Below are 25108 nucleotides of genomic sequence, written 5' to 3'. Positions count from 1 at the left end.
CTGTTAACAGAGCTTTTATATCCTCATATTCTTTCACCTTTGTTTTCTACTTCTGTTAACAGATCTTTGTATGTTGCCCAGTTTCGTGTTTACCTCTTTTTACAGATGTGGTTTCTAATGGGGAAAGCCACAAAGGTGTCATGTTCTCTAATAAATTCTTATATTTGTCCCATACTTGGTGAATTGATTTCCTTATAATGTGGTTCAGGAATCCCTCGTGCACCTTTGTTTTCTCATACCAAAATTAAGCATGCTAACCAAATCTATTACCACGTCCTTCCAGATCTTATACTTCAGTATTGTTTAACAGTATCCATTAGCCAATAATGTGGGGCCCATTGTGTAAATAATGTATATAAAGTAGATATTGTGGGGGAACATTCATTCCTCCTCACCACTATGAGCTGAATAAAGAGCATGAAATCCACTCTCAACTCCGAGTATATTTCACACCTTATAAACAATAAAAGAACAATTCTGCATTTGTTATCTTTTTCTGTTCTTCCTTTGAAAAAACAAAATGAAACAAGAAATCAGTCCCTGGGGAGAAGATGTTCCATGATGATTAGTAGGCTCTGCTTAGTGAGGCCTTTGCAGGAGACATCCAGGCCTGGTTGTTCTCCACAGCAAAACAAAAGAATTGTGGACCATAAAAAGGTGTGTTTCTTCATTTTAAAAGCACTTTATGTACCATTTATTTTGGTTGTGCATCTCACGAGAGTCGTGGAGCTCTGCTGCCGCCAATGTACCATGTTTTCCAAGTCCTGGGGAGGGACAAGCCCCGCTCTCTGACCCCTGGTCACCTTCCTCTCTGTTTTCACATCCACTTTGAAGTGTCTCCTCTGCTCTTCGGGGCTGGAAACTTCCCTCCCCCCCAAAAAGGGATAAATGAGATTTTCCAGAAGTTGTACTTTGCACCCAGTGGTCCCAACCCCACCTTCAGAAAAGGGCAGCCCAAATTATCGAGGGGATGGAGGAACTCGGCTGTGCAGAAAGGTTGCGGAATTGGGAACTTTTTAGTTTAGAGAAAAAGCAAGTAAGAAGTGACACGATTATAAAATTATAAAAGTAGGTAGAGAAAAGCTTTTTATTTCTCCTAGCGCTAGAATTTGGGGGCGTCACAGGAAGCTGAATGGTGGAAGAGTCAGGATATATAAAAGAAACCCTTCGCACAGTGAGGAATTAAGCTATGGAACTCACTGCCACAAGAGGCAGCAATGGACTGCTGTAATAGAGGATTTGAGGAACCATTAAGGAGTACTCTTTGGGTTCAGTCAGTCAACCGGCTTGTAAACTATGCTGTTTTCAATGTGCATTTTATAGTTGGCTTCACTTAGCAATGTTTTCTTTTGAAACGTTCAAGTTTTTTTTGTTAACTTTGTCTTAAATATGTATTCTGTAGTCGACCTCCTTTGTAATGTTTTATTTTGAAATATTTTAAGATAATATTTTAGTTTCCTGTTAAATATGTTGCTTTGACTGTATACTTTATATTTGACATTCTTCAGAAATGTTTGATTCTAGATTGTTTTATTGATGTTAAATATGCAGTAAACCGCTTTGAGATTTTTTTAAAAAAATCAAGCGGTATAGAAATTATTATTATTATTATTATTATTATTATTATTATTATTATTATTAATATGATTCGTGGTTGGGGGGAAGGCTAGATGGCATCAGTGGACCTCACTGCTCTCCCTTGTGAGTACTCCCTCTCTCCTTATCCCAGTTTCCCTAATGGCAGAGGGGCTGGCAGCTTGGCTCCCTCTCTTGCTGCTTTCACCCATTTGGAGAGGGCGGGTGAGGAAGCAGACAGAGCTAGAAAAACAAAGAGGAGCCCGGCTGAAAGGAGCTCCCTCCCGAGTAATAATAATAATAATAATAATAATAATAATAATAATAATAATTTATACCCCTCCCATCTGGCAGGATTTCCCCAGCCACTCTGGGCGGTTCCCAGCAGAATTATTATTATTATTATTATTATTATTATTATTATTATTATTATTATTATTATATTTATACCCCACCCATCTGGCTGGGTTTCCCCAGCCACTCTGGGCGGCTTCCAACAGAATATAAAAATACAATAACCTATTAAACATTAAAAAGCTTCAGGAGCAGCAGGTGAGAGACAGTTTCACTGAGATAATATAATAATAATAATAATAATAATAATAATAATAATAATAATAATAATAATAATAATGTTTTATTTATATCCCGCTCTTCCCAGCCGAAGCTGGGCTCAGAGCGGCTAACATCAAATGTATAACACATTAACATAAAATCAGACAATCAATTAAAATACATCCTCACCTGAGATATTTCCCAGGAGCTGGTAAAGTGAGGGGGAGATACCCTAAAACGTTTCACTAATTGCCCAAAGTCTTCTAGTGTGTCTCAACTCTCCCCAAAAAGTGTTTTCCCTCTTATAATTTTATTTTTGATCCTAGTCCTCATTGCTGTTTCAGGTAAAGGAACGAACTGCAGAGGCAGGTGGAGATTTCTCTGAGGCCAAGGAAACGTTCCTTGTGGTGGCCTATCAATCAGGAAGGTGACGGAGAAACCGCCTTACGGAGTAAGCATAGATGGGCCCCTTCGACCAGAAGAATGGCTCCTTGCAAGTTCAGGATGAACATGATGTGGCACTTGTCTGAGTGCCAGTCCCTCAGGTTGCAGGATCCAAGGGGACATATGAAATAAGGCCATCCATCTGCTAAACCACGGGTAGGCAACCTTCTCAGTCCGGCCCTCAGACGCTCCAGGACTTTGTCCTTTTTTATTATTAATATTTCTTTGTTTCTTATCTTTCCTACTTCTTTATTTTTTTTCCTTTCCTTATAAATTTTATATTTTATATAATTTTCGTTCTTTTTTTTTACCTGCTAAGAGATAGTACATAATGTTTGTACAGACATGTAAATTTTTTAATCAATCAAGAATATTAATTAAAAAAAAGAAGAATGTGTCCTTTTATTTTAAATGCATCTCTGAGTTATTTGTGGGGCCTGCCTGGTGTTTCTACATGAGTAGAATGTGTGCTTTTATTTAAAATGCATCTCTGGGCTATTTGTGGGGAATAAGAATTCATTCATTACCCCCCCCCAAAAAAAAAAATATAGTCCGGCCCAGCACATGATCTGAAGGACGGTGAACCGGCCCATGGCTGAAAAAGGTTGCTGACCCCTGTGCTAAACTGATCCCAAACTTCTTGTCTACGTGACAAGCATGTGCTACTGCGAAAAGAGCTGATATCACTTTCCTGAAAAAAGCGAGTGTCAGGGCTGCCTCAGGTCTCAGCTCACCAAAGACCAACGCCAAGTTCTTCTTATATACAAGGATGTTTATTGTAGTTCATTATTGGTTCCACAACCGAGGCGTGCAGCCCCACGTCTCTTTGCCTTAGACCGTTGAAGTCCCCTCTGAATCGGTCCTTCCCCTGCACCAGTTTAATAAGCTTACGCTGCTCCACCTCTTCCTTTCTTTCCTTTTCCGCAGGGTCTTCCTGCCGGCTGGGCTTTCGCCCCTCCTGGATTCCCCTGCCGTGGAATCCCCAGACTGCTCTCCCTCCCTCCTGCAAGCTTTGGGACTTGGCTCCGCCTCCGGGCTCTCTGTTCTTCCGCGCGCCTCCACATTTGAACTTGGCGCGCGCGCCCAACCTCTAACCTTCCTTTTGACAGTTACACCACTCCCTTCACTACTCCCCTCCCCTTCCGGGAGGGTGGCTTGCTCCGACCCCCCTTCCCTCTCTGCTGCCGGAGCTGCCTCTCCTGATACACTGGAACCTCCTCCCCCTTCGCTGCACTCTGGCGGGGAGGCTGGTCCAGACGCCCAGCTGCCACTTTGGGATCCCCCACTGGCCCCCTGCTCCTGACACGTCCCCCCTGGGGCTCCCCTTGCCTTGACCACCGGCGCCCCCTTCTGGGAATCCTCTGATTCGCTGGAAAGACTCATAGAATGCCTTGAGTCATTATCATCCTCTTCCTCGCTGTCCTGCGATTCATCCCCATCGCTCTCCATCTCCTGCCTCCCCTGTGCCTCTGTCCCTGAACCCCTGACAGCGAGCAAAAGCAGGGAGACGTTCATCCAAACATAGCAGAGCAAAGCTCCCTCAGAACCACCCAGCCAATCCGAGAACACGTTTCCTCAGTGAAGGTCATGCTGCTCTGCTTGGTTGCTAAGCAGCAGCTCCGCCCACCCCTCTTGGCCAGCTCTCTTTAAACACCACCAGATTTAACCCTTAGCTGATAAACTGCATGATCCCTGCTGTTGACCTTCCATCATTCCTGACCTCTTTGTCTCTCGCAGGTGATGAAACCGTGCTGACGATTCGTGCTCAGCCATCTCTCCTTGGATCACCAAATCAGGTAGAGGGAATCAGCACCGGGGACCCTGCCAGTACCGCTATCTTGCTACCCACTAGGAAGGCTGTCAACGCCACTCTTGAAGGTTTCAATCAGGAGTGGGGAACCTAAGGCCTCGTGGTAATAATAATAATAAATTTTATTTATATCCCGCCCTCCCCAGCCGAAGCCGGGCTCAGGGCGGCTAACAACAATTAAACAGTACAAAAGTACAGCAGAAACAACATTCTAAAATCATTCATTATAAAATTAATTAAATTCAAGCCACTGGCCACCATTGGGCCAGAGCTCCGTGAAGATTGCCGAGGGAGGGAGTCAGGCTGTGCCCTGGCCAAAGGCCTGGCGGAACAGCTCTGTCTTGCAGGCCCTGCGGAAAGACGTCAAGTCCCGCAGGGCCCTGGTCTCTTGTGACAGAGTGTTCCACCAGATCGGAGCCACAGCCGAAAAAGCCCTGGCTCTAGTTGAGGCCAGCCTAACTTCTCTGTGGTCTGGGACCTTCAAGATGTTTTTATTTGAAGACCGTAAGTTTCTCTGTGGGGCATACCAGGAGAGGCGGTCCTGTAGGTACGAGGGTCCTAGGCCATATAGGGCTTTAAAGGTTAAAACCAGCACCTTAAACCTGATCCTGTACTCCACCGGGAGCCAGTGCAGCTGGTATAGTACCGGAAGAATATGATCTCACAGCGAAGACCCCATAAGGAGTCTCACCGTGGCATTCTGCACCCGCTGGAGTTTCTGAGTCAGTCTCAAGGGCAGCCCCACGTAGAGCGAGTTACAATAATCCAGACAAGCTGGGCAAGGGGGCGCATAAAGATGTTGAAAAGCATCGGGGAGAGTATCGTACCCTGAGGTACTCCACACACCAAGGAGTGGCGCGATGACAATTCCCCCCCAAGCGCCACCCTCTGTCCCCGACCAGAGAGAAACGAGTGCAGCCATTGAAGGACTGTGCCCTGGATCCCCACATCGGCAAGGCGGTGGTCCAGAAGTTCATGATCGACCATGTCGAAAGCTGTTGACAGATCTAGAAGAATCAGCAGCTTCTCAGCGCGCGCAGGCTTCGGCATGCCGGCAACTCTCTGCAAGCATGCTGCCGCTGCTTGCGGAGTGGTCCGCGAAGCCTTGGCCGGACAGCTTTTGAAGGCAGGCGGGGGGGAAAAGACTTTCGCCCCCCGCCAGCCTTCAGAAGAGGTCCAGGACCTCTTCTGAAGGCTGGCGGGGGGCAAAAGTCTTTGTCCCCCCTGCCTGCCTTCCCAGGGGCTTTTAAATCGCCCCAGACAGCGGAGAAGTCCTCCGCTGTCCCGGGGCGATTTTAAAATGCCGCCCGCCAGCATTTTAAGATCGCCCCGGACAGCGGAGAAGCCCTCCGCTGTCCCGGGGTTTTTTAAAATGCTGGGGGTGGGAAGAAAAGCCCTTGTCCTCTCCCCCCCCCCCCAGCCTTCAGAAGAGGTCCAGGGACAGACTGTCCCCGGACCTGGTCTGAACGATGCCTTATGAGGAACGGCTAAGGGAGCTGGGCATGTTTAGCCTGGAGAAGAGGAGGTTAAGGGGTGATATGATAGCCATGTTCAAATATATAAAAGGATGTCACATAGAGGAGGGAGAAAGGTTGTTTTCTGCTGCTCCAGAGAAGCGGACACGGAGCAATGGATCCAAACTACAAGAAAGAAGATTCCACCTAAACATTAGGAAGAACTTCCTGACAGTAAGAGCTGTTCGACAGTGGAATTTGCTGCCAAGGAGTGTGGTGGAGTCTCCTACTTTGGAGGTCTTTAAGCAGAGGCTTGACAACCATATGTCAGGAGTGCTCTGATGGTGTTTCCTGCTTGGCAGGGGGTTGGACTCGATGGCCCTTGTGGTCTCTTCCAACTCTATGATTCTATGATTCTATGAAGTCGGTTTCCCTAGGAACGCATTAATTGATTTTCAATGCATTCCTATGGGAAACCGTGCATCACAAGACGAAAAACTCGCAAGAAGAAAAAACTTGCGGAACGAATTAATTTCGTCTTGCGAGGCACCACTGTACATTGTTTATTGCTTTCATTTTATGGATCAACTGATGTTTAATTGCTGTTTTAGGGGTTGTTTTCAGAAGTCTGGGACGGATTAATGCCTTTTGCAATACTTTCTATGGGAAAGCGCACCTTGTTTTGGAATGCTTTGGTTTGGGAACAGACCTCCAGAATGGATTAAGTTTGAGAACCAAGGTACCAATGTATATTAATCCTGAGGGTAATGCCCATTCCCCTCCCCTTAACAAGGCTTTGGGATTTTGCTTGTAGGCCGGTCTATTTTGATATTTGCAAGGAAGCATTTCTCCCCCCCTCTCCCCCAGGACTCAGTTTCACTGAAGAGGAACGGGCTCTGCTGGGTCCTGACCAGAGAGCCCTGCACAGCCGAATAATGAAGGAGATTTGCAGGATCGTGTCCTCTCTCGGTATGCTTCCCTTTTACTCTGCTTGATGATAATATATTTTCAGAAATGCAAGTAACTTAATTGGGAATACTCAACGGGTTTAACGACTGTGTGTCAGCATCACAATTCTTATTCTTTTGGTCCAGCAAGATTTATCTATTTGTGTATATCTTCTGGATATCTCTTTCTATAGCTCTGCTTCTCTACCGTTTTCCCATTGAACAAAATTCCACAGAAGGATTAACCCTGGTCAGATGCCAGTAGAAAAATTATTATCATATTATTTGTAACAATAATTTATTGATTGCCTTAAATATGATTGCCTTCTATGGTGAAACTTACCAGAAGAATAAGGAATCAAGATAACATTTTTTTAAAATAAAAGAATGGAAATGGTTTATTGAATATTTACAGATAAATTGTAAACAGATAAAAACATTGGTAGGATTATTGTCATAACCTGCAGTTTCATGCCAGTATATATTTAAAGAAGATGAATAAATGAGCAAATTAAGTTAAAAATAAATTTAAGGAACCGCAGAAAGAGGAGGAAGGAAGTCAAACCTTGAAATGTCAAAATGATTGTAAAATTAGTGAAATGTATAAATGTGAAAAGTATTTAAAATATTTTTACAAAACAATTGATTGCCTTCTAAACCACTGTCTCAAGGCAATTTATACAAAAACTGTTTTAAAAAGCAGTTATATACACAAAGGCAACAAATAAAAATAAGACTAAAACCGTAACAAGTGGACACCCATTATTAAAATTTATTTATCCAGCTGGAAAAGGTCCCAATTCCCTCCCCCCCGAAAGGGATGCCATTCCACAGAACACAAACAGTGACACTAAAAGCCCCATTCTGGGTGTGTGCTTTGGAGATCTTTGGAACTTGCAGGAGAAACTCTGCTGTATATCTGGGACTGAGCAGAACAGGGACTTGCATGTGAGTACAAACTCCTTGAACTCAGCCCAGTAGCAGATTGGTAGCAAGTGCCAATCCCACTAGCAGGCTGTTCTATGCTGGCAGTAGTTTCCTCCCACAAGCCTGAGGTGGATGGCACTGTGGTCTAAACCACTGAGCCTCTGGGGCTTGCTGATGGCAAGGTTGGCGGTTCGAATCTGTGCGACGGAGTGAGCTCCTGCTGCTCTGCCCCAGCTCCTGCCAACCTAGCAGTTCGAAAGCACACCGGCGCAAGTAGGTAAATAGGTACCACTGTGGCAGGAAGGCAAACGGTGTTTTCGTGAGTTCTGGTTTCCGTCACGGTGTTCTATTGCGCCAGAAGCGGTTTAGTCCTGCTGGCCACATGACCCAGAAAGCTGTCTGTGGACAAACGCCAGCTCCCTCGGCCTGAAAGCAAGATGAGCGCTGCAACCCCATAGCTGCCTTTGACTGGACTTAACTGTCCAGGGATCCTTTACATTTTTTAACCTTGCTCACACAAGCCCCCTGGCTATTGTGTTCTGCACCAGCTACAGCCTGTGGCCCAACCTTCTACGATATCTCTTTGTACGGTGCATTACAGTAATCTAACCATGAGGGATGTGAACAGATCCCATTATTTTTTTCCAGTGTAGGTGGGACTCATGAGGGGTTTTTTTTAAAAAAAATTCATAAAGATTTTATTTTCGTAAAGATTTTTCTGTTTCATTTTATGATGTATATGAAATAGAGATAGCAGCTATAACTAGTGATCAGACAGGATTACTATGAGGAATTATAAAATATGCATCAAGCCATTGTGTCCGCGATGAAAGCATTGCGCTGACTGGGTTTGATTCATTGACAGTAATTTCTGATCAAATCCCACAAGCCTCTGCATCTACACCATTTTTCTCTACTGCCATTTCTCTATGCCTGACAAGCACGTATAAGCATTCTAGGACACAGACCAGTTGCTGGTTGCTGCACCAGCCATCCTAGGCCAGAAAGTTAATAGGTTACTTTGATGTAGTTTGTTGATCTTTAGATAGATCTTAGGGCCAGGAAGAGAGTTCAGGAAGAGATGGTGAATACTACCGTTCCTTCCTTCCTTTACTGATCTTCTGAATCCTTCCTTGCTTTGGGAACACTACAAGTAACAGCAGATGAAAATTAGGATATGAAAACAAAACTATAGAATAGGCACCTAGAATTGTACATGGATTCAAACAGCACAGTCCAAGTGAATAATATTGGCATTATCTGATGATCAAGTATATGCCTGGATTTGCCAAGCTTGTGACAACAGCTGTCTAGCAGATGATGTATATAGAATCATAGAACTGTAGTTATAAGGGACCCCAAGGGTCATCTAGGCTGATCACCGAAGAATTGATGCTTTTGAATTATGGTGCTGGGGGAGACTCTTGAGAGTGCCATGGACTGCAAGAAGATCAAATGTATCCATTCTTAAGAAAATCAGCCCTGAGTGCTCACTGGAAGGACAGATAGTGAAGTTGAGGCTCCAATACTTTGGCCACCTCATGAGAAGAGAAGACTCCCTGAAAAAGACCCTGATTTTGGGAAAGATGGCGGGCACAACGAGAAGGGGACGACAGAGGACGAGATGGTTGGACAGTGTTCTCGAAGCTACAAACATGAGCCTGACCCAACTGCAGGAGGTGGTGGAAGACAGGAGTGCCTGGCGTGCTCTGGTCCATGGGGGTCACAAAGAGTCGGACATGAATAAACGACTAAACAACAAAAGGGTCATCTAGTCCAACCCCCAGCAATGAAGTAATCTCAGCTAAAGCATCCATAGCAGAAACCCATCCGACCTCTGCTTAAAAACCTCCAAGGAAGGAGAGCCCGCCACCTTCCGAGGGAGACTGTTCCATTGTCAAAACAGCTCTTACTGTCAAGAAGGTTCTTCCAATCCAATAATGGCTGTCCTGGGGGGACCAGAACACGATCACTGGTTTACTCTCTGTAGGAGTTATTTGATATGATTAAAGATCTTCCCACACGCCAACCCTTTCTAAGATGTTTCCCTTGTACAAGTTCTTTACTGTTTAGGAAGGGAGCCCTTGTCACTGAAGTTCTTTCCATACACCAAACATTTCTAAGATTTCCTCCCTGTATGAGTTCTTTGATGCGACTTAAGGGAGCTACTACGACTGAAGCTCCTTCCACACTCCGAACATGTATACGGTTTCTCCCCTGTATGAGTTCGTTGATGCAATGTAAGTAAGCTACCACGACTGAAGCTCTTGCCACACTCCAAACATTTATACGGTTTCTCTCCTGTGTGCAATCTTTGATGCAAGGTAAGGCTGGAACTGTGGCTGAAGCTCTTTCCACACTCGAAACATGTATATCGTTTCTCCCCTGTATGAATCCTTTCATGCGAGGAAAGGGAGTCGATGCGACTGAAGCTCTTGCCACATTTAGAGCATTTATAAGGTTTGCTGCCTTGATGAGTTTGTTGATGTCTAGCAAGCCCATTGCGGTGAGCGAAGCTCATTCCACACTCCAAACATGTATGCGGTTTCTCCCCTGTATGAGTTCGTTGATGCGACTTAAGGTGGCCACTCTGACTGAAGCTCCTTCCACACTCTGAACATGTATACGGTTTTTCCCCTGTATGAGCTCTTTGATGCGAGGTAAGGGTACCATTGTCACTGAAACTCTTTCCACACTTGGAGCATGTATACGGTTTCTCTCCTGTATGAGATCTTTGATGCCTAGTAAGCTGGCCACAGTGACTGAAGCTCTTTCCACACTCGGAACATGTATACGGTTTCTCTCCTGTATGAGTTCTTCCATGCAAGATAAAGGCACTACTCTTAATGAAGCTCTTTCCACACTCCAAGCATTTATACGGTTTCTCCCCTGTATGAGTTCTTCGATGCAACTTAAGGTTGCTAATGTGACTGAAGTTCTTTCCACACTCGGAACATGTATATGGTTTCTCCCCTGTATGAGTTTGTTGATGCAACATAAGGCTGCTACTCCAAATAAAGCTCTTTCCACACTCTAAACATGTATACGGTTTCTCCCCTGTATGAGTTCTTTGATGCAACTTAAGTGCGCTACTCTGACGGAAGTTCTTTCCACACTCTGAACAAGTATACGGTTTCTCCCCTGTATGAGTTCTTTGATGCCTAGTAAGATTGCCACGTTCACTGAAGCTCTTTCCACACTCTAAACATGTATACGGTTTCTCCCCTGTATGAGTTCTTTGATGTGACTTAAGTTGCCTATTAATACTGAAGTTCTTTCCACACTCTGAACAAGTATACGGTTTCTCCCCTGTATGAGTTCTTTGATGCGAGGTAAGGTTACCACTGACACTGAAGCTCTTTCCACACTCTAAACATGTATACGGTTTCTCCCCTGTATGAGTTCTTTGATGTAAAGTAAGAGTTGAGCGACAACCAAATCTCTTTCCACACACGGCACATTCATGCTTTTTCTCCTCTCTAGAAATTTGATTTTCACCACCCTGAGACATACCAGAGTCAGCCTCCAGCTTCTGCTTTCGTCTCCCTTCTCGCCTTCTGCCTCCATCTTGAACCCTCAGCTTCCTTTGCTCTTTGGATTCTTTGGGTGACACTTCTGATTGTTCCCCTTCTGCCAGCATCCCTTCAACATCTCCTGATGGAATAAAAAGGCAAACTGATGAAATGCTAAAGGAGAGTCTTCACACCAATCAATCAGTCAGGACACAGAGATCCAGGTTGCAAGGGCCTTGTGGCAGTTCCCTCCCTGTGTGAAGGGAAGTTACAGGGAACGAGGCGGAGGGCCTTCTTGGTAGTGGTGCCCACCCTGTGAAAAGCTATCCCGTCAGATGTCAAGTAAACAAACAAGTATATAACTTTTAGAAGACAACTGGAGGCAGCTATGTAGAGGGAAGTTTTAAATGATTTGTTATGCTTTTATATTTGTTAGAAGCCAGCTAGAGTGGCTGGGGAACCCAGTCAGATCCGTGGGGTACCAATAATGAAAGTATTAATATGGTATTATTATTTATTGAGTTTAAATACCGCCCTACACCCGGAGGACTCAGCATGGTTCACAGAAAAGATCGCATCATATATAATCAGTATAAAAACAACCCAATTAACACCCCCCAAAAAAGAGCAACGTTTGAAAAAGACTATAGGATGTCAAACATATCAAGCAAAAGCCTGGTTAAAAAGGAACATGTTTGCATGGCACCTAAAGGTGTATACCCCTTCATGGATCACTGCCTTGTCGTGGCGAAGGGGCTTGAATAACTCAGCTATGACCTATGCCGTGCAAGGCCACCTAAGACAGACAGGTCAGCCGAGAGTTTAGACTAAATGTGATCCACCTGGAGAAGAAACTGGCAACCCACTCCAGTATTATGCCATGAAAGCTCCATGGACGTAAAAAAGGAGAAGCTTTGAGAGGAAAGCGAGTTTCCAAGGCATGCTCTAAGAGAGTTGGACACAACTAAGATGACTAATCCACAGCAAAGTGGTTTTTAGCAGCAATGTTATAAAGGAATATGTAAAAATGGATTGTTAACAGGTGATAATCTAAAGCTATAATATATTAAGATAGTAGGAACGGTTCAATCTTTGTGGATGCCTCAGGATCCTTAGATGGCATTCAGGTGGAGGATTGAAAGACAGATACAGCGAGGGGACACCACGCCAGGGAAACAAAACTCACTAGGTTAGTACCTAGCACAAATGATCTCAACAGCTCACTCCACCTCTACAAAAACATTCATTCCATCATCCTAAAGAACAAACGGAGGAGTCTACCTTTGTTCCCCTCACCACCATATTTCCACATCTTATCGTGGAATGTGGCGGGCTGGCTGTCTAAGCAGGGCGATGCTGATTTTCTGGATTTTCTCTCAAAATTCCAGATTATTTGTCTACAAGAGACCTGGTGCCTAGACTCTCATCCCCCTTACTTACAGGGTTATGTGGCTTTTGCTACCCCTGCGAAAAAACTAAATAACCGTGGCCGACCTAGTGGCGGTTTGGTCACTTTTATTCCTATAGAACAAGGGTACAGGGTGCGACAACTGCAGTGGATGAAGAACAACAATTTTCAGATTTTATTTATCTCCAATAACACAGGAGGAGATCTTCTATGTTTCAACATTTATATTCCCCCCGTGTGTACTTCCTCTCAGACAGTACAAATCTGGGAAGATTTGGAGTCATGCTTGGAGAAGGCCAAAATAGAATTTCCTGACTGGAACATCCTGCTGGCAGGTGACTTTAATGCCAGGATAGGCAGCGACATCAATTCGTATGGCTCCAAAACCCAGTTTTTACCAGAGGCAGACTGGTTTATCCCTTGGAGTTCTGATGAAAAGGTCTTGAATAAGGCAGGTATTACATTACTGGAGATTGCTTTTAAGCATAATTTGTACAACCTGCATGGTACTTACATGGATAGGTCAGGAGGTTTCTTCTCTTTTATCGGCCCTTGTGGTGCAAGTGTGATTGACCATATCCTGGTCTCTCCTACAATTTTGGAGAGGGCACAGGGTCTCAGCACTTTTAACAGAACTGAGAGCGACCATCTTCCTAGAGCAATCTCACTAACTCCCCTCAAATCAGGGGGATTACAACATCTACATTGTGCAGCCCCTCCTCAAGCACCGGCCCCACGCAGGCGTAAATGGAACAGCGAGCTGGAGCTTAAAATCAATCAACACCTGCACTCTCCAGATTTATTGGTTCTGAGAGACCAGTGTCCTTTACCTAACTTTGATCCTTTTTCACTATATCAGCGGGTCTCAGAGTCTCTTTTCCCATTTCTTATAAATACCAGGCCTCCCAAACAACATAACAAATCAGGGGTCTGGTTTGACAAAGACTGCCGGAAGCTAAGATCCCTGCTTAGGAAACAACAAAATAAGGTAAAACAGGAGAGGACTTTGTCATCTATGGTAAATTTCCACAGATGGCGCTCTCACTATAAAAACACCTTAAAACTCAAGAAATCCCTTTACAGGAAGGAACAATGGGAGGCACTTGATAAGGCGATTAAATCGCGAGACGATAGAAAATTCTGGGCAATAGTAGCACAGGGAGTCTCATCCAAAGGAAAAATTGTAAACAGGAGTATTCCATCCGATGTGTGGTATCAACACTTTCTCAAGCTATACACACTCTCAAATACTGCTAATTTGAGTCCGTTCCTCCCATTGAAGAATGAGCATCTAGCTAGTTGGGATCCTGTTACGGAATCAGTGTGCCTACAGCTAATTAAAACTTTAAAAAATGGCAAAGCTCCTGGTGAGGACATGATCCCCCCTGAGGTTTTTAAATCAAATGCCCAATGGTGGGCCATCTTTTTGGCCAAACTTTTTACGGCAATAAACAACACATGTAAAATCCCAGCAAACTGGAAACTAAGTGTGGTAGCCCCTATCTACAAGAAGGGAGACATTCAAGATCCAGCAAACTATCGCCCTATAAGCCTTCTGGACATCGCATACAAACTTTATACCCGGTACTTATTAAACAAGCTGGTAGATTGGGCGGACCATTCTAACCTGTTCAACCAGGAACAGGCAGGATTTAGAAAGGGCCACAATACGATAGGTCACTGCATGGTACTACAGACCCTGGTAGCTAAATATGCAAAAGCGTATAAGAGCAGACTCTTTGTGGCCTTCGTTGACTTGACATCTGCCTTCGACTCAATCTGTAGAGATAGACTATGGAAAAAATTATATGAAACGGACATTGACAGACGACTTTTAAAAATTCTCAGAGAGTTACATACAGACATTACAGTCAAAATCAGAACTGGGTCATCGGGAACTCTTACGGACCCACTGCCATTGGGGAAAGGGGTCAAACAGGGATGCCTGTTAGCCCCATTTCTTTTTAACTTTTATATAAACGACATTGTTCAGTACATGGCAAAGTACAAGTCATCGGCTCCAGCCCTTGAAGGTAAACGCCTGAATATTTTGCTATATGCCGATGACATGCTTTTAATGGCACTCACCCGAAGAGGCTTACGCAGCATGCTGGAGGGGATCGCAGCCTACTGTTCCCATAATTCACTAAAGATAAACCATGACAAAACAAAAATTGTGGTGTTCACTAGAGCTCGCCACACCTTTAGACGGTCTTTAGATGAACATGTGATTGAACAGTGCCCTTTTTTTAAATATCTGGGTGTTACATTCCAGGCTACATCTAGCTGGCTAGCCCACTTTAAGGCTGTAACCATCTTAACACGAAGAACAATTGGTGTTTTGCTTAGTTTCTTCCATACCAGGGGAGGACAATTGGTGATCCCGGCATTAAGAGCTTTTGTTGGGAAAGCTATTCCCCAGATGTTATATGGGATAGAGCTCTGGGGGTGGAACCAGAGGCTGTTGGAACGGCTTGAAATTTTGCAAAACTATTATCTCAAGAGGATTCTAGGCCTTCCTCAAGGAACCCCAGCAGCTTTCTTGAGGGTGGAGGTTGGTTTACCCTCTGTGTCTGCCAGGGCCCACTTAAGATTCCTACGATTTTACATCAACCTTGCAAACACTTCAAACACCTTATTGGCCAAACAAGCCTTTGTATCTTTTCAAAAGAACACCACTTGGCGCCAAAACTTATCTGAGATCCTGGTTAGATACACCCTACCGGAGTTTAATATCCTCAAACAGTGGAGCCCGGACAAAGTCCGGAAATGGATCCTGGAGAGAGACGCTCTGTTAGATACCACAAAAATACAGATCCCAGGGTCCTCCCACTGGTTTCCCCGACTGAAAGCAGTCAAAATCTGCGCCAATTACTTGGCGAATATCACCAATCCCACTCTTCGGAGAGCCTTTACTATGGCCCGTTTTCAAACCATTCCTACGGCCTATCTGTCAGGCAGATATGCAAAAATCCCAGTAGAGCAGCGTATATGTCCTTGTTATATGAGAACCAAAGAGGATCTCATACATTACATGTTGTATTGTCCCATCTATTCGGCCTTCAGGGATGCGATGTTACAAACTATTCCCAAATCAATAGTCAACTCTGAGGACCAAGTAAAGTTTTTACTGGTGGACGCTGATCCACGGATTTCTCACGTGGTAGCGGTCTTTGTGGTGAAGGCTATGAAAACTAGGGTATGGTTCCTGGATGAAACGGTGAGGTCCCTCCCATTGCTCTCCTAACCTGTTGTTGTATCTTCTTCCCTGAATGGTGGGGTTTATTGGGTAGTTTCCTTGCTGGGCAGCATGGCATGAATTTTAGCCTACTTTTATAATTTTATTGTTTATCTTTTAATAATGTTTTATGGTATTTTGTGTAAAGGCATGGACCTCACAAATTTAATAAATTTGTTGTTGTTGTATATTCAGATAAAGGATTAAGATAAAAACAAAGAGGGAAAGGATTTGCTGAATTAACTAATTGAACTGGAATACAAAAAAGGGAGGAGCAAGGAGGTCAGGGAAACAAGCAAACGAAAGACAAGATATGGAAATATTGATTTGTTTTTAACTGTTTTCATTTTTCTGTATTTTGTATTTTCTTTTTTTTTCTTCTTATTTTTGTAACATTTTGAAACTTTAATAAATATCTTAAAAGAAACTGGCAACCCACTCCCGTATTATTCCATGAAAGCTCCATGGACATAAAACAGGAGAAGCTTTGAGAGGAAAGTGAGTTTCCAAGGCATGCTCTGATTCATGGGGTCACAGAGAGTTGGACACAACTAAGATGACTAATCAACAACAAAGGTGTATAAGGAAGGCGCCAGGATCTTGAACTTCCCTGGGGAGAGCATTCCACAGACGCGCAGCCACCCTCCAGACCACTTGAGGAGGAGGCCCATGAAGGAGGACCTCAGGATCAGGCTAGGTTCATATGGAAAGAAGCAGCCCTTGAAGTATTGTGATCCTGAGCCATGTAAGGCTTTATAGGTCAAAACCAGCACCTTGAATTAAGCCCGGAAACTAACTGGTAGCCAGTGCAGTCGGACCAGGATGGGGGTAATATGCTCACCCGCCTTACTCCAGTGAGCAACCTGGCCGCTGAATTCTGCACTAGCTGAAGTTTCCAAACTGTCTTCAGAGGCAGCCCTACGTATAACACATATCTATATCTAACGTTGAAGTTCCTGGAGCATAGACAATGGTAGATAGGCTATCCTTGTCCAGATAGGGGTGTAGCTGGGCTACCAGCCAAAGGTGATGAAAGGCACTCCAGGCCATTTGAGCCTTAAGCCAGTGTTTCCCAACCACTGTTCCGCGGCACACTAGTGTGCCGCGAGATGTTGCCTGGTGTGCCGCGGGAAAAATTAAAAAATTCGAAAGATTTTTTTTTTAAAGTCAAATTTTCGATTGGGGCGCCGTCACTAGATGACCCCTGGGGTTCCCTCCCTCCCTCCCTGCGCCTCCCTCCTCCTCCTCCGGGGAGGCCCTTCCTGGCTCTCGGCCAAGGCTTGGCGGCTGCCACTCACTCACTCGCTCGCCCACCAGTCCCTCCATCCCTGCACCCGGCCTCTCCCCCTCCGTCCCCGGCACGGGGGCTGCCGGGATCCGTAGTCCCCTCGCCCTTGGGCTCCGCGCCCGCGCGGGGTGCGCAAACTACGTTTCCCAGCGTGGCCTGGCGGGCCGGGCGTTTTGTTTGAAGTGCTCTTCTCCCGGCCATGGAATGAGCGCAGCGGCGGCGGCCGGGCGGGCAGGGGCTCTTCCGCGCAGACCCCGCGCAGCCTGCCTGCGCCCCCGCGGAGATCGGGCGGCAGGATGGAGCCCGGGGATCCCCGCGGAGGCGGAGCGGCGGAGGCTGCCCCCCAGGTAGGGCTGCGTCGGGGGTTTTTTATTTTTGCAATGCTGCATCCGCGCCGGAGGGGACGCATCGGACCGCGGGGAGACCCCTTGGCGGGCGTGCAAGGCAATGCATGCGTGCAGGCGTTGCATGGAGTGCAGTGCAATGCAATGGCAACGTGGCGCCCTGCATGCATGCATGCAACTTCCACCGGCGCTCCGGACTTGGCAGGTGAGGGGGGTCCCCAGTGGGCGGCAGAGAGAGCCGGGAGGGCGAAGGGGAGCCGGGGGGGAGCAGCGCTGCTCCCCGAGCCGAGCCCGGGGGGAAACTTCGGCGTCGTTGCGCCGGGTGTTGGAAGCAGAGGCTGGCGGGGGCCCCTCACCTGCAAAACCTGGTCGCCTCTCATATATTTCGTGCATTGCATTCATCGCCCACTTTCTCCTCCAAGGAGCTCCCGGGGGGGCGCGTGGTTCTCCCCGTGTTATCCTCGCAACAACAGCCCTGCGAGGTGGGTCAGGCGAGTGGCCCAAGGAAGCACCCAGGGATTGTCCTGGCCAGGTGGGGTGATTTGAACCCTGCTCTCTGCCCGGTCTTCATCCTCATTTAGCCCCCACATGTGCATGACTGTGCATGACTGAGGTTTTCCCCCCTCGTCTTGGCTATGGTGTGAGTCTGTGCTGTTAATTAATGGGGTTCTGCCTTCGGAGAAGATGAGCCAGCCCTCAAGGAGGTGATTATGTAATTTGCTAGCAATTAATGTCCCTCCCGGCGTGACGCTGCGCGCTGACATCACGGGACTGTAATGGTGGTGTGCCTCAAGATTTTTTTCATGAAACAAGTGTGCCTTTGCCCAAAAAAGGTTGGGAAACACTGCCTTAAGCAACAGCAAAGGATTCAGGAGAACCCCCAAGCTATGAACCTGCTCCTCCAGAGGAAGTGTAACCCCATCAATTGCAGGCGACCTTCCAGCCATCTGCTCTAGGGAACCACCCACTAACTGAGCCTCACTCTTATCTGGAGTGAGCTTCAATTTGTTGGCTTTCATCCAGTCCATTACCGAGGCAAGACACTGGTGGGAGAGGGTGCTCAGGGGTATTAGTAGTAGTAATAGTATTAGCCTGTCTGTATAAGGCCTCAGCCACACTTGGAATTTTAATGTGGACTTGAAGTTGCTTGTTTCTCCTCTTTTTTAACCTCTTCTGCCCAGAACTGCTGTATTTAATTTAAACACAAATGTTTTAAAATGTGTGTGGTTTGGGGGGGCGTTATTGGGTTGATTTTATGTTTTGATTATGTACTTTTGAGTTTTTATATTGCGATTTTATCCTGTGAACTGCCCTAAGGCCTGTGGGTACAGGGAGGTATACAATTTTAATAAATTATAATAAAATCAGGCCGGATAAAAATGATTACAGGTTCCAGGGGCAGCCCCTGAAGTAGGTTTCCCAATGCTTAAGGGTTTGCCTTGACCCCAAGCCCTATGGGGAGCCCAAGGAAGGTCCCCCACCTGCCCAAGTTGGCCTGCAGGGAGGAGAGCAGGAGAAAGATCCTCCCTTCCATTGGGAAAAGATGTCCTACCCCCATACAAAGGGGGAAAGCCCTATAAATGCATTATTTTAGCGGAATTACATACAGAATGCATTAATTATGGGAAATGTAAATATTTGGGGAAATACCCTTTGCAAAAGCGTGAGCATTAGGCGAGATCTGCACCAAAATGCTGAACAATTTTCAAGAGGTCTTTAAAAATGTGAAAATCTGGATAAACTGACGACTAGAAAAAGGAGACACAGAAAAAAACTTACATTGAAACGGTTTGCCTAACAGGGTTTTTTAAAAAAAATAAAATCCCACCCCACAACTCCCTCCAGCAGCACCCCCACTCCCCCCCACCCCCCTGTTATAATATATAACCATATGACCCACCTGCAGCGCCTCCGCGAGGAAGGACAGCCGCCGTCATGTTCTGCATCTCTTCCCCCCCACATGCGGGACAGGAAGCGGAAGCTGCTATTCTCCCGACAGCCTTTTTTTCTTCCGCTCTAGGAATCTCAGCTCTCAGTCGCCGCTGCTCTTAACCGTTTCGGAGCCGAGCGGCAGGAGCCTCTGTGCTTCTCCGGGCAGAGAGCAGGAGAGACGCCGTTCTCGCCTCTGGAAAGCCCCGCTGGATCAGCTGCGCGGGAGCCCCAAAACGTTTTCTAAACTATTTTTAAATATATATATTTTTTATTTTCATTTTTCAAAATAACATTTTTCCTTTTGGTACATAGATATCCAATCCAAATTTGCAATAAATGGCTTTTCCCCTTGCCCCCCCCCTGGTTTCCATCCCCCCCTTTATTCTCCTTGCATATAATTATATTCCTTAGCCAGTCATCTAGTCATCCATTCTTCTTTCGTTGGGACCTTCCCTTCTTTCCACATCTGGGCTAGTAGCATTCTGGCTGCTGTAGTCGCATAAATAAACAGTCTCTTGCTTCCTTGGCAATTCTCCTCCTATTACTCCTAGTAAAAAAGCCTCTCTTTTTTTAACAAACGTAATTTTAAGAATTTTTAAAAGTTCATTGTGTATCATTTCCCAGAAGCCCTTTACCTTTTTACACGTCCACCACATATGAAAAAATAGTTCCTTCCTTATCCTTACATTTCCAACATAAATTAGAAATATATTTATACATTTCAGCAAGCTTTACTGGAGTCAAATACCATCAGTATATCATCTTCATATCATTTTCTTTTAATGAACTACATGCTGTGAATTTTAAAATCTCTTTCCACAGCTTTTCCTATTATTCAAGTGGTATATTATAACCTATGTCTTTTGCCCAAGTGTATCATTACAGCTTTAACCTCTTCATCTTTCGTCTCCCATTCCAACAGTGGTTTGTACATTCTTGATAACAATTTCTCATTATTTTCTAATAATTCATTTTTGAACTTTGAGAATTCCTTCCCAAAGTCCTTCTCTTTGTCACCTCTGAATATGTCATTTATTTGGCAATATTGTAACCAACCTGTTAACAAAGCTTTTATATCCTCATATTCTTTCACCTTTGTTTTCTACTTCTGTTAACAGATCTTTGTATATTGCCCAGTTTCGTGTTTACCTCTTTTTACAGATACGGTTTCTAATGGGGAAAGCCACAAAGGTGTCTTGTTCTCTAATAAATTCTTATATTTGTCCCATACTTGGTGAATTGATTCCCTTATAATGTGGTTCAGGAATCCCTCATGCACCTTTGTTTTCTCATACCAAAATTCAGCATGCTAACCAAATCTATTACCACGTCCTTCCAGATCTGATACTTCAGTATTGTTGAACAGTATCCATTAGCCAATAATGTGGGGCCCATTGTGTAAATAATGTATATAAAGTAGATATTGTTGGGGAACATTCATTCCTCCTCACCACTATGAGCTGAATAAAGAGCATGAAATCCACTCTCGACTCCGAGTATATTTCACCCCTTATAAACAATAAAAGAACAATTCTGCATTTGTTATCTTTTTCTGTTCTTCATTTGAAAAAACAAAACGAAACAAGAAATCAGTCCCTGGGGAGAAGATGTTCCCTGATGATTAGTAGGCCCTGCTTAGTGAGGCCTTTGCAGGAGACGTCCAGGCCTGGTTGTTCTCCACAGCAAAACAAAAGATTTGTGGACCATAAAAAGGTGTGTTTCTTCATTTTAAAAGCACTTTATGTACCATTTATTTTGCTTGTGCAGGTCACGAGAGTCGTGGAGCTCTGCTGCCACCGATGTACCATGTTTTCCAAGTCCTGGGGAGGGACAAGCCCCGCTCTCTGACCCCTGGTCACCTTCCTCTCTGTTTTCAGAGATTTCACAGATGTTGTACATCCACCTTGAAGTGTCTCCTCTGGTCTTCGGGGCTGGAAACTTCCCTCCCCCCAAAGAAGGGATAAATGAGATTTTCCAGAAGTTGCACTTTGCACCCAGTGGTCCCAACTCCACCTTCAGAAAAGGGCAGCCCAAATTATCGAGGGGATGGAGGAACTCGGCTGTGCAGAAAGGTCGCGGAATTGGGAACTTTTTAGTTTAGAGAAAAAGCAAGTAAGAAGTGACACGATTGTAAAATTGTGCATTGTGTGGAGAAAGTAGGCAGAGAAAAGCTTTTTATTTCTCCTAGCGCTAGAATTCGGGGGCGTCACAGGAAGCTGAATGGTGGAAGAGTCAGGATATATAAAAGAAACCCTTCGCACAGTGAGGAATTAAGCTATGGAACTCACTGCCACAAGAGGCAGCAATGGACTGCTGTAATAGAGGATTTGAGGAACCATTAAGGAGTACTCTTTGGGTTCAGTCAGTCAACCGGCTTGTAAACTATGCTGTTTTCAATGTGCATTTTATAGCTGGCTTCACTTAGCAATGTTTTCTTTTGAAATGTTCAAGTTGTTGTTTTTTGTTAACTTTGTGTTAAATATGTATTCTGTAGTCGACCTCCTTTGTAATGTTTTATTTTGAAATATTTTAAGATACCATTTTAGTTTCCTGTTAAATATGTTGCTTTGACTGTATACTTTATATTTGACATTCTTCAGAAATGTTTGATTCTAGATTGTTTTATTGATGTTAAAAATGCAGTAAACCGCTTTGAGATTATTATTTTTTAAAAATCAAGCGGTATAGAAATTAACAACAACAACAACAACAACAACAACAACAATAATATAATTTGTGGTTGGGGGGAAGGTTAGATGGCATCAGTGGACCTCACTGCTCTCCCTTGTCAGTACTCCCTGACAAGGAAGCAGACAGAGCTAGAAAAACAAAGAGGAGCCTGGCTGAAAGGAGCTTCCTCCCGAGTAATAATAATAATAATAATAATTTATACACCTCCCATCTGGTGGGATTTCCCCAGCAACTCTGGGCGGTTCCCAACAGAATAATTAATAATAATGATTTATTATTTATACCCCACCCATCTGGCTGGGTTTCCCCAGCCACTCTGGGCGGCTTCCAACAGAATATTAAAATACAATAACCTATTAAACATTAAAAAGCTTCAGGAGCAGCAGGTGAGAGACAGTTTCACTGAGAAATAATAATAATAATAATAATAATAATAATTATTATTATTATTATTATTATTATTATTATTATTATTATTATTATTATTATAAAATAATAATAATAATAATAATAATAATAATAATAATAATAATAATAATAATAAATGTTGTATTTATATCCCGCCCTCCCCAGCCGAAGCCGGGCTCAGAGCGGCTAACATCAAATGTATAACACATTAACATAAAATCAGACAATCAATTAAAATACATCCTCACCTGAGATATTTCCCAGGAGCTGGTAAAGTGAGGGGGAGATACCCTAAAACGTTTCACTAATTGCCCAAAGTCTTCTAGTGTGTCTCAACTCTCCCCAAAAAGTGTTTTCCCTCTTATAATTTTATTTTTGATCCTAGTCCTCATTGCTGTTTCAGGTAAAGGAACGAACTGCAGAGGCAGGAGGCGATTTCTCTGAGGCCAAGGAAACGTTCCTTGTGGTGGCATATCAAACAGGAAGGTGACGGAGAAACCGCCTTATGGAGTAAGCATAGATGGGCCCCTTCGACCAGAAGAATGGCTCCTTGCAAGTTCAGGATGAACATGATGTGGCACTTGTCTGAGTGCCAGTCCCTCAGGTTGCAGGATCCAAGGGGACATTGAAATAAGGCCATCCATCTGCTAAACCACGGGTAGGCAACCTTCTCAGTCCGGCCCTCAGACGCTCCAGGACTTTGTCCTTTTTTATTATTAATATTTCTTTGTTTCTTATCTTTCCTACTTCTTTATTTTTTTTCCTTTCCTTATAAATTTTATATTTTATATAATTTTCGTTCTTTTTTTTACCTGCTAAGAGATAGTACATAATGTTTGTACAGACATGTAAATTTTTTAATCAATCAAGAATATTAATTAAAAAAGAAGAAGAATGTGTCCTTTTATTTTAAATGCATCTCTGGGTTATTTGTGGGGCCTGCCTGGTGTTTCTACATGAGTAGAATGTGTGCTTTTATTTAAAATGCATCTCTGGACTATTTGTGGGGCATAATAATTCATTCATTACCCCCCCCCAAAAAATATACTCCGGCCCAGCACATGATCTGAGGGACGGTGGACCGGCCCATGGCTGAAAAAGGTTGCTGACCCCTGGGCTAAACTGATCCCAAACTTCTTGTCTACGTGACAAGCATGTGCTACTGCGAAAAGAGCCGATATCACTTTCCTGAAAAAAGCGAGCAAAAGTAGGGAGACGTTCATCCAAACATAGCAGAGGAAATCTCCCTCAGAACCACCCAGCCAATCCGAGAACACGTTTCCTCAGTGAAGGTCATGCCGCTCTGCTTGGTTGCTAAGCAGCAGCTCCGCCCACCCGTCTTGGCCAGCTCTCTTTAAACACCACCAGATTTAACCCTTAGCTGATAAACTGCATGATCTCTGCTGTTGACCTTCCAACATTCCTGACCTCTTTGTCTCTCGCAGGTGATGAAACCGTGCTGACGATTCGTACTCAGCCATCTCTCCTTGGGTCACCAAATCAGGTAGAGGGAATCAGCACCGGGGACCCTGCCAGTACCGCTATCTTGCTACCCACTAAGAAGGCTGTCAACGCCACTCATGAAGATTTGAATCAGGAGTGGGGAACCTCAGGCCTCATGGTAATAATAATAATAATAAATTTTATTTATATCCCGCCCTCCCCAGCCAAAGCCGGGCTCAGGGCGGCTAACAACAATAAAACAGTACAAAAGTACAGCACAAACAACATTCTAAAATCATTCATTATAAAATTAATTAAATTCAAGCCACTGGCCACCATTGGGCCAGAGCTCCGTGAAGATTGCCGACGGAGGGAGTCAGGCTGTGCCCTGGCCAAAGGCCTGACGGAACAGCTCTGTCTTGCAGGCCCTGCGGAAAGATGTCAAGTCCCACAGGGCCCTGGTCTCTTGTGACAGTGTTCCACCAGGTCGGAGCCACAGCCGAAAAAGCCCTGGCTCTAGTTGAGGCCAGCCTAACTTCTCTGTGGTCTGGGACCTTCAAGATGTTTTTATTTGAAGACCATAAGTTTCTCTGTGGGGCATACCAGGAGAGGCGGTCCTGTAGGTACGAGGGTCCTAGGCCGTATAGGGCTTTAAAGGTTAAAACCAGCACCTTAAACCTGATCCTGTACTCCACCGGGAGCCAGTGCAGCTGGTATAGTACCGGAAGAATGTGATCTCGCAGCGAAGACCCCATAAGGAGTCTCACCGTGGCATTCTGCACCCGCTGGAGTTTCTGAGTCAGTCTCAAGGGCAGCCCCACGTAGAGCGAGTTACAATAATCCAGACAAGCTGGGCAAGGGGGCGCATAAAGATGTTGAAAAGCATCGGGGAGAGTATCGTACCCTGAGGTACTCCACACACCAAGGAGTGGCGCGATGACAATTCCCCCCCAAGCGCCACCCTCTGTCCCCGACCAGAGAGAAACGAGTGCAGCCATTGAAGGACTGTGCCCTGGATCCCCACATCGGCAAGGCGGTGGTCCAGAAGTTCATGATCGACCATGTCGAAAGCTGTTGACAGATCTAGAAGAATCAGCAGCTTCTCAGCGCGCGCAGGCTTCGGCATGCCGGC

General features: G+C 44.9%; 1 protein-coding gene and 1 long non-coding RNA gene across 2 annotated transcripts in view; both read left to right on the top strand.

Annotated features, from left to right (window-relative positions):
* Positions 1-25108, top strand: part of LOC308580736 (uncharacterized protein) — a 154119-nt gene that overhangs the window by 14700 nt on the left and 114311 nt on the right. The window lies entirely within an intron of this gene.
* Positions 12211-16297, top strand: LOC308582012. Its single transcript, XR_014005448.1, has 2 exons — positions 12211-12307; positions 16079-16297. It is a non-coding gene; the product is annotated as an uncharacterized lncRNA (long non-coding RNA).

The sequence above is a fragment of the Podarcis bocagei genome (assembly GCF_964188305.1).
Source record: "Podarcis bocagei genome assembly, chromosome: 2".
Lineage (NCBI taxonomy): Eukaryota > Metazoa > Chordata > Lepidosauria > Squamata > Lacertidae > Podarcis > Podarcis bocagei.
Note: the sequence above shows the minus strand (reverse complement) of the source record. Positions and strands in the feature narration are given on the sequence as shown.